General features: G+C 39.8%; 1 long non-coding RNA gene across 1 annotated transcript in view; it reads right to left on the bottom strand.

Annotated features, from left to right (window-relative positions):
- Positions 1-750: 750 nt before the first annotated feature.
- LOC309642164 overlaps positions 751-10952 on the bottom strand; it is a 58209-nt gene continuing 48007 nt past the window's right edge. The window contains exons 2-3 of the long non-coding RNA XR_014253016.1: positions 1100-6351; positions 751-893 (exon numbers count right to left, since the gene is read on the bottom strand). This is a non-coding gene — a long non-coding RNA (uncharacterized lncRNA). The remainder of the gene's footprint in view (positions 894-1099; positions 6352-10952) is intronic.

Here is a 10952-nt window from a genome sequence, read left to right as displayed (position 1 = left end):
AAATGAACTATTATAAATGAAATGACAAAATTATTTGCAAGAAATATACCACATACAGAGAAACCCTTAGAATTAATTCAAGTTTTAAGTAAAGTAGCCAGAAACAAGTTAAATATAGAAGAATTAATTCCTAAGGTATTAGAAAACAGAACGGAATAAAATTAATTTCATAATAGCAAACAAACATATAAAATTCAAGGGCAAATCCCAACAAGAATTGTACAGAATTTGCAACAGGAAAACCACAAGTATTTCCTGAGAGACATTAAAACATTTTATAGAAATAGATCATGGTCATTGATGGGAAGACTGAATACAGTAAAGATGGATATTTTTCCCAATTAATTTAAAAGAGGAATACAAATGCAGTCATAATCCCAGTGGATATTGTTATGGCACCTGACAGAATCATTCTAAAATTTATATCAAAAATAAATAACAAAGGAGAGGTAAGAAATTACTGGGGGAGAAGAAGAACAATGCTGGGAAATTTTCCCTGTCAGAAAGACTCATTTAACTAATGACTTTTTCATTTAAGAGGGAAAATTAAAAACCATGGGGAGGAGACATTTAATAAATAGGGTCAGAAAAAATGCCCACATGTGTAAAAAAAATTGACATAAGTTATAGGCACACCTCATATGATATAACAAAATAAATTCCAGATGGGTTTAAATTAACTCACTAAGAAAATACTAAAAAAATGCAAAATTTTTAAAATAAGACTATATATATATATATATATATATATATATATATATATATTTAGGCTGTAAATTCCATGAAGGGAGAATCATGTCTGTCTTTCCAAATAAATGAATGAATGAGAAAACACAAAAACAATGGAGGAAAAGCACAAAGAAAATATGGATTGCTGTGATAATTTAAAACACCTTTTTAAAATAGAAGGGAATTACTGAGCCTGCGCGTCTGGAGCCTGTGCTCCGCAACAAGAGAGGCCGTGACAGTGAGAGGCCCACACACCGTGATGAAGAGTGGCCCCCGCTTGCCGCAACTAGAGAAAGCCCTCGCACAGAAACGAAGACCCAACACAGCCATAAATAAATAAAATAACTAAAATAGTGTTAAAAAAAAAAACCCTTCTAAAATAGAAGGGAAATAAATCTGGGAAAAGATTGCAAATAACATGATCAAGTTTTTAATATAGAGAGATTTTATTAGTCAATAAGAAAAAGACAATTTGAGAAAAGTGGAGAACATTTCAAATTGTGGTTTGGGAGCATCAGGAGAGACCCACACTGTGACTGTCCTGCAGCTCTGTGGGCCTGCTGTGGTTGGTGACATAAATTTACACTAGCCTTCATCTGGGCAGCCCAGACACAGAAGCACCGATCTAAATACACTTTCAATACTTTGACATCATCATTATCTAGGGATGGTGTTGCTTTACCAAGATTCCTAGATACAGATACACTTCCAGTCACTTTTTGCTAGGCTGAGGTTTGATAAAATCCTTACCAAAAAAAAAAGTTAGAATATTGTGCTAACTTGGCTCACAAAAATAAAATAGAAAAGTTTCACTTTTCTGTGAGAGTTAGTCAATTTATCTTACACATACATAAAACATTACTCTGCAAGGATGATAAAAATCTATTCAATCGTCAGTTTTTGTGGTTTAGGCACCAAGAAAAACTCTTCCATCGCAAAAGCTTCCAAACACACATGTGCACACACACATTATAAAGGAAGCCAAACACGCAATCTGACTTCTCAAAACTGGATACTCTGTTCATTGGTGTTCATAACCTTTGTCTTCAAGCATAAAGAAGGAAGATAAAGCCACTCAAGAGTTAATGAAAATTAATGATGGAAGGGAGACAGGCAACAATAAAAAATTAAATTGACTAATTTACAGGCAAATTTTAGGGAAAAATAAAAATACACAAAGAAATAGATTAAAAGGCAAAAACTCAATTGTTTTCCTTTAAAAAGATAAAATAACGTAATGGCACAAAGTATAAGGGGGAAAATATGTCTTAGAACTTGTTCTGTATTTCTGATTTACTAGCAGAATAGATGCTCTTAATTTAAAAGTTAGAAAACAGGATTCCGATTACTATGGCTGACTAAAGACATATTATTCTCTCATCCCTATCCAAACCCAGTTTGAATCACTAAAAGAATATTTTTTAATCCATTATTGTACTAGAACTGTACCCCTCAATAGATCAAAACAGAGAAGAAATTCTGGAGAATACAGAGCACATGGAAATTGATCAATGGCAAATTCCAATAAGTTAGAGTGCCAACAATTCCAAACAGACAAAAAAGAGGGCCTTCATGAAAGTAAGTTTCCCAGGAGAACCCCCGTAACACCCCAAGATCAGAGGAGTAAAAAGATCCTCTTGGAAGAGATCTTCCAAGATTCCTCTTGGAAGTGTTTGTTCTTTTCCAGCCTTTTGAGTTCTAATATAACTCGTTTGTTTCCATTTTTGGTGATAGAGCTAAATAATGGTATGATTTTCCTGTGAGTTTTGTTTAGCTGTATCCCAAAGATCCTGATACACTGTTTTCCTTAGAACAGTTTTAGAAATTCTGCAAGTTTGTTTATTTCCCCTTTGACCCAAGAGTTGTTAATAGATGGTTTTGTTTTTCCAGGTGAAAGTGACTTTTGTTTTTTATTTTCTTATTAATTCCTAGTTTTATTGCATTTAGTCAGTGAGGGTGGTGTGTATTATTTATATTTTTTGGAATTTACTGAGGTTTTCTTTATGGCCTAATATATGGTCATTTTTTTTGTGAATGTGTACTTGGAAAGAAAGTATGCTCTCTATTATAGGGGTACAAAATTTGAAGTATATCCACAAAGTCTACCTTATTTGCTGTGTTGTTTGGTCTTCTACGTAATGAATAAGGTAGATGAGTATTATCCACACTGATTTTTTTGCCATCTTGATCTGTCTAGGACTGAAAGGGTAAATTGCCCTACTGTATATGCCTGTCTATAGCTCCTACGCCAGTGAACCTCTTTTCGTTTCTTCTTTCCTTTCCTGTAGTTTCTGTTATATGAGGGTTGCATCTGTGTAATCTAATGCAGAGATACTAATAATATTTATATCTTCATTGTGAAGTGTGGCTTTTAGCATTATAATATATCCTTTTTTTTTTCGTTTAAGTTTTATGGGGCTGAATTCTACCTTGTCTATTATCAAATTGCAACACCTGCTTTCTTTCAATTAGTATTTGCATCCTTACCAGCCTTTTATTTATTTTTCTCAATTACTTTGTATTAGGCATATCTCCTGAATACAGCTTTGAGTTGTAGTCTGCTTTGTGAGCCAATCTGACATAATTCTTTAAATGAGTGAGTTACGTTTATCGATATAACAATATGTTGAGTTTGGTTCTTTCATGTAGTCTCATGTAATATATACACGTTTATATGTACGTATGTATGTATATGTATATTATGTATATCATGATTCACACAGATGCATATTCAAAGTCTTTCACTATAGGGTCCTGTTCTCTACTATTCCGGTATTATTTACCAGACTTGGTATTTATGAAGGCTTATATTTTTCTTCTAGTGTTTCTCTTGTTACTAATAACTTTGCATGATAGCCCCCATATCCTCTTTAGATTAATCAGCCAATCTCAATATAGCCAGATATAAACAAAGCTGAATATCCGATTTTGCAAGAGAATTAGACTCTAAGGCATCTATTTTAGATTTTAAAAAAAGACATCTCTTAAGCATCTAAAATGATGCATAGCTAGTTCCATCATGGGAGAAGGGAGAAAATCAAATCATTTTCCATATGGCTGAATTTCTCCCAGAATCCTGATTAAGAATCATTCTCAATTATGGCAACAGACTTTAACTGGTAACTGGTAATTCTGGCCCTTTTCTGTTCCTCTTCCCCCAACCACCAAATTGTTAGAAGCTAGCAGCAGTGTTAATCTTCATACTCTTAATATACGTAAGATGTTACTACTTGATTTATCAGTTGCAGCTGATATTTTACTCTTAGCTAATACCTACCGGGTAATCAAACAGCGAGTCTGTCTACTCTCCTCTTTCTCCTCGTGTTTTTCCTTGCATCGTTTCAGCATCGTCAGAGCACACAGCACAGGACTAACTTGTCATCCTTATTTGCATCTTTCAGCCTTAGTCCTGCAGTGAAGTATCTTCAACACCTTCTGAAACACTTTATGCCGAGTCTTTCCTAATTACTTTGTGGTTGCCTGACACCCTCTCTCGCATAGACTCCCCAGGAAGGACTCACAGGAACGCTGTCCTTGAGTTCTTGAATGTCCGCTGAAGTTTCTCTGTGGCCTTTGTACTTGAAGGAAAGCTGAGTGGCTTGTGAAATCCTTCCATCACACTTTCTTTTCTTGACAATCTTTAAAACGTTGCTTTCTTGCGTGAAGTGTTTCTGTTGAGAAGACTGACACCACTCTCATTTTCTTTCTCTTACAAGTTATCTTGACATGTTGTCTGGATTCTCAAAGAACGTTTTCCTTAGTTTTCAAAGCCCAATAGCTTTCCTAGGACACATCTAGGGCTCTTCCATTCTGGGTCAGTTTGCTCACGTATGCAGCACCCTTTTCAGTATGGAGACTAAAGTCGAACTCTATCTCAGGAAACCGTGAATGGCTGAAAACGTGGACTCTGTGTGGCCACTGCTCTGTCTCCAGGTCGAGTCTGGTACTGGAATGTCTCAGTCTGGTTCTGGGTCTCCTACGGCAGGTCTTACCCTCAGGACAGGCTTGCCACCTGTTCGCTTTGGGTTTGGTTGTTGGAACATTCACCGGGAGGCTCCCTCTGGGCCTCCCTGCTCACTGCCTGCGCCTCTCTGCCCGCCGGACCCCACTGTGCCTGCCCTGCTCAGCTTGGTTTCTGATCCCGTGTTCTCCCTCAGAGCGAGTCTCTGTTCCTCTCAACGCATCTCCTGCTCACTCGAGAGGCCCAAGGGCCAGGCTGTTGAAGCACCTTTGCGGCCCAGAGCCCACCTGTACAACCACTTCTGCTCTCCCAGCAACATGATCCGAGAATGTCTCCCAGCCTGGCCAATTGTGGCTACATTTGCACATTCAGTGTGAGATGTTTGATTGACGACAAGGCACGCCCTCAGCCCATCTGTCAGCACACAACTGATCCCTCGCTGCCTTGGCGGAGGGTGGTTTGGCCACCCCCTTCCATATTCTGGGGTTCAGCTGGAGTTTCTTTGTCACCTAGTTTTTGTAGTCTGCAATTTTACGTCCTTCACTACCCTATTTTGTTTACTTGGGTTGCAGAAAGCATCCTGGGGAGATTCAAAACCACACTGAGGCTATGACTCCAATGCCACAGTCTAATAGATTTTTTTAATGTTGATAGAATGAATTATGCTCTAAAAAAGCTTTTAATATTTCATAGTTTACCTAAGAAAATACCGAACACTTACATATCATAATAACCGTATTGAGTCTTTACATCCAGAACCTAGTATGTCCTTCTATTCATTCAAACCTTATTTTTATATTTCTTGGCAAAATTTTGTAGTTTTCTTCGTTTGTTTCTATATTCATCTTCTTAATATTTTTTCCTAGGTTAGTATTTTATTCTAGGGTGCTTTTGTGAATAGGAACACTAATTATGTTTTCCACTAATGTGCTAACTGCTTACAGATCATATGTAAGATTGCTATTGATTTTTATATACTTATTTAGGAACAACATACATTTATATTTCCTTTTATATTTCCTAGATAAAAGATAAACTAGATTTTTAGCACAAATATAAAGATCAAACATGTTTCTTTGTTGAAATGAAATATCAATGGGGAATTTAGAGAATATTATTTTAATGACCAATTTTCAAATCAAAAGATCTTTTTCATTTTATGGTTTACGGTCATAATCATCAGATAAATCACAACTGATTTAATCAGTAGAATTTAATCAGGAGAGATATGCGAGGATTTGATCCACTGGTCTGAAATATCTTTGAAAATAACATAATTCTTTGTAATAATGCATTGTTCTTTGAGCAAGATCTTGTAAATGGCCCCTTTGGAGATGTTCTGAGAAATTGTATCTGTTTATAATCTGGTATTGGAATTTGAACAGAAGTTTGCATATTAGAAAAAGAAATTCTTTGGGAAACTCACTCTGCATAGTTTTGATTATAAAAATTCTGTGAATCAAATCATGAAAACACACTTTGGACCATCTGAGCAACCCCCATCTGCTTAAATAGAAAAGACCCAGAGAAGATGCACGTACCTCTCTTTCTTCTATTTTCCGAGAACAGTCCAGGGAGCCCGGATGCTTCTGACCCCGCAGGCTTGTCATTGGGGAAGTGCGGGAGGCCTGAGAAGCTCCAGTTCCCACGCAAAGAGAAAGCTGATTCTGGGGTGGAAGGAAGAAACGAGGGGTTTTCAAGAGAAAAGAGAGAGGGCCGGGGAGGAGACAAAAACAAAGCAACAGTGGGTCCCAACTTTGTGTATAAAGTCAGCTGCGAGACCAGTCAGGCAGGGACACCTCAACCGGCCACAGCCCCCTCTGCCTCCGTGGGGACATTAGGCCATACGGAGTGAACTAGGCCGTACGGACAATTCAGTAAACCACCGGCGGGGTTTGGCTCTCACAGATCATCTTGACTCCAGAGCAGCTCGAAAGGTCTCTGCTGGCAAGTGTGCCTCCTCTTAGGCTAAGACCACAGTCACCTAACCTTGAATCCCAGACCCTCACTGACCCTTGTTAACCATGCAGTGGGCAGTTAGCTAGCTTCCTCGACTATAAAATGAAAAGTTTAGACTAGATGAGCTTTCCTACCTCATTTCAAATATCGTAGGTTAACGCATATATGTGGAATCTAGAAAAATGGTACAGATGAACCTATTTCCAGGGCAGGAATAGAGACAGACATAGAGAACGGACATGTGGACACGGTGGGGGGGGAAGGGGAGGGTAGGATGAATGGGAGATTAGGACTCATATATATATACACTACCATGTGTAAGATAGCTAGCTAGTGGGAACCTACTGTATAACACAGGGAGCTCAGCTCGATGCTCTGTGGTGACCTAGATGGGTGGGATGGGGGAAGGGGTGGGAGGGAGGTCCAAGAGGGAGGGGATATAGGTATACACAGAGCTGGTTCACTTCGTTGTGTAGCAGAAACTAACACAGCATTGTAAAGCAATTATACTCCAATAAAAAAAAGTTACCAGTAACTATATATTTTGAGGTACACTGCCTAATTAAAAAAAATAGCTCATTTCCACTCAGACATTCCATAAGGCTCTGAAACCCATAACACGAGTCCACATAGTCAAATGCCTTCACCTGACAATTACATACTGAGTGCAAACAACAACCTAGGCAGTATGCGAGCCAATGGGGGTAGAGTAAACAGAAATGGGGGAGGGGCTGCAAATAGGCACAAGGTTTCTTTCTGGGGAGACGGAAATGTTCTAAACTTAGATGATGGTGATGGCTGCACCACTAATGAATAATTGAATTGGGTGCTTAAAATGAGTCAGTTTTATAGCATGTAATTTATGTCTCAAGATATCCATTTTAAAAAGAAAAAGAAAAAACAGAGCAGCTAGGCCTAGTTCTACAATGCTTCCAGAAGGATAAACAAGAAAGGCAGGTTGGGGAGCTGGGTGTGACAGCAAAGGATTCCACTGGGGATGGTCCTGGACCCGTCCCAACCTGAGTAGTACCAGCAGGTCCCCTGATTCAGTGGTGGCTTGGCATCTCCCAAACATTTCTTAAGCCACACTCTCTTCCTCTATGTCAAGGCCTATGCAGACACTGGCTGGTGAGATAGAAGCTGACTTCTGTCTGTGGGCCAGGCCTCTACCCAGGCTGGCAAGCATCCAACAAACTGTCCACGTTGAGAGGCAATTTCTCTCCTCTGCTTCCTTTTCCCATCCCCCAGGAAAATGACACCAGGAAGGTAACCCTCTGAGGGTAAGAGGAGGCAAGTATCCTAAGATGGCAACTCATTACAATGTTTGCAATTATTTCAAATTTTGATTTTCATAATAACTCTTCATGGTTGCGTTGACCAGAGGGAAATTTTATTCCCAAATGTGTCCATGTCAAATTTGCCATTATCTTCCAGGGGAAAAAAATCAAATGGAAAGACTTTTAAAACGAGATAAAGTTTACTCATTGGAAATTAGAAATGAATATTTATTCTCAGATCTCTATCTAGATTAAAACCTTTTATTTAACACCAGTTGAAAGTGTAAATTATTCACATGTTTACATTTCCATGACTTCTGTTCTCTAATGATTCCCTTTTCTAGAGTGTATTAGTGGTAAGATAATGAAATGCCTCATCAGCTTGGAGTATTAAGCGAACAACTAACTTCAACTTTTTCAACAATGAATAAGAAATAGAGTGGGCCCCAACAATTTATTTTGTCAGTTTCATGCAATATACAACTAACTTCCCGAAACATAGCAATTAAAGAGAGGGCTGCCAACAGCCGTGGAAATGCATTCCAGTCTCCCATAGACATGCAATGGGGCCATGATAACAAATTCACTGCTCTCACACAAATCATGATTTTTGGCAAGATTCACCTTTGCCAGAAGGGAGGAGAATTAGGAAGAAAAGAGAGATCACAGTATTCTCCACTTCTCCAGCCAGAAGAGATGAGCTCTTGCTGTTTGAATGACATTATAAAACTGTGCACTCTATCCTTCTCTCTTAGGTTATGACTTAAGGAAATTTTATCATTAATAAAAGTAATCTTTCATCTGTTTATAGTGCTTTAAGATTTCAAAACACTTGCACATGTTATCCCATCCAAGTGATATGTTCTTTCTGGAACATGGAAAGCTTTATATGCCTGGAGATAAATGAACATACATATTGAAAGTCAAGAATTTTATAAAACAAATCTGTTTTCCAGAACTTTCCATGAGAATGTTTTACAAATCCTTCAATAGCCCCATGTTATCCATACATTTAAGTGCTAATAACCTATGACCTATAACCATTTTATACAGCCCTCTATTTTATAAATCTCTATGTCCATGGAAATGACAATGCATTTTTTGTTGTTGTTATCCAACTGCTGGCCTCGAAGGAGTCAGAGAAATGCTTTCCTTAGAATTACAATAGGCATTGTGGTTAAAGAATTAAGACATAACGCCTATCTGCAAAATATTTACAATCTAATAGGGAAAACAAAATGCTCTTAAAATGGAAACTAACAAAACACAACAATGAATAGGACTAAGTGATGAAGGGAAAGCCTGGAAGCATTCCTCCGAAGGAGAAATCCCTATGGCCTGGATGAGCGGAGAAGCCCTTGCTGGCTGCCTCAAACTCTGATGACTGTTGTTCAGAGAAAGAAAGCGGGGAAGGTGCCCGCGCTGCAGGTAACGGGAGCTGCAGGGGGAAACCTCCGGGCAAGAAGGTGCCAGGCCTCTGCAGGTAAGAGCACAGCCTCGTCCAAGTGGAGCAAAAGGGGTCATAAAGTATGTAGGTGCCCATAGATTGGGCCACATTGTGAAAAGCCATGAACTGCAGGCTCAAGTTTTTATTTGATCTTGTAGTTAATCAGGAATTTTTTTTTAAAAGGGAAATTTAACATTTTTAAGCAATATTTTAGCACTGTGAATCTGACAATGATGTGTGAGATGAACTGAATGAGAAGGAAGTTTGGGGAGAGGAAACCAACTGTGACAACCTTCTAAGAATTTCAGCAACAGGTGATTGAGACCTGAACTCGGCCGCGGCAGTCACGGGACAGGAAGGAGAGACAGGTGTGCAAGGTGTGCACGCAGAACGCAGCACCACGAGGCCAGGCTGACGGGGGTGGAGGAGGCCAGCAGGGGAAGTGACCCAAGATTCCAACGCAGGTGACTTGGAAATCAACGACGGCGCCGCTGATGGGACCCGGGGGCTGGCTTGCCTGGAAGGAGATGAGGGGTCGGGTGCGATGTGCTGAATCTGAAGTGACAGCCTGACACCTGGGTGGAAATGCGCAGAGCAGAGCTCCAGAAGACTCAGCAGAGGAGGGGCTGTCACTGACGCCACCTGCACAGAAAAATCCGCAGGCAGTGTCCACAGCCCTCCCCAGAGGCCCCAGACACTGGACTCCCTGAGCCTCTTCCGAGTTCGTTGTCCACACACAAAGCACGGCCCTCTGTCATATTTGCCGTTTGTGTGGTTACATCGTGTCTTTGCCATATTTCCCCAAGTAGCCTATGGTTTCTTGGCTTGCAAAGATGGGGTATCACACTTAGCATCAGAACCCAATCATGTCAGAGCTCGGAGGAGGGACCATACCAATTTTTTGCATTAAGCCCATTTTATAAAGGAGGCAAAGCTAAACCAAAGATACACAATTAGTTAGTGGCAGCAAGGATACCATCCCCTGCTCCAGGGCTCTTTCCCCTTGTACCATTCTATCTCTTGTTTGGGGTGACCGGGATGTGGTATTTGAGAATTATTGTAAGGCGATTGGGAAATTTTTATGAGGAAGTCAAGAAGGCAGAACCTCTTGGTGGTATGTAATTCACAAAGAAGGAAATCGTTATTTTTGGACAAGAACAATCTCTAAAGATATAACTGGGTCCATAGGGAACTGCCTTCCATTTCCTTACAACGACCCTTTAAATTAATACCGCGGTCGCCCACAATGGTTGGCTTGGGAAAAGGAGCCTGGGTCCCTTTCCATGGACCTCTTCCCTCTTCTCATTGTAGTCATGACTGCTTGTTCCTTTCGGGTCACAATCCTGCCCTGTTGCTCCTCCCTGGACAGAAATCCCCCTCTCTGTCTTCCTCCCAGCTAGGGTGACCCTATGCCCTGATTTGCGAAAGGCACTCTTGCTTTTTACCCAATATTCCAGTATTATTACAAATAGAGCCTCTCTCACTCTCAAAATGTCTGGTGTGGATAATAAATTAAAAGGCTACCATTTATAGGGCATGCCACCAAGAGTTCAATATCTATTAGATTGCCTAACCGAGA

The sequence above is a fragment of the Balaenoptera physalus genome (assembly GCF_965194825.1).
Source record: "Balaenoptera physalus genome assembly, chromosome: 14".
Classification (NCBI taxonomy): domain Eukaryota; kingdom Metazoa; phylum Chordata; class Mammalia; order Artiodactyla; family Balaenopteridae; genus Balaenoptera; species Balaenoptera physalus.
Note: the sequence above shows the minus strand (reverse complement) of the source record. Positions and strands in the feature narration are given on the sequence as shown.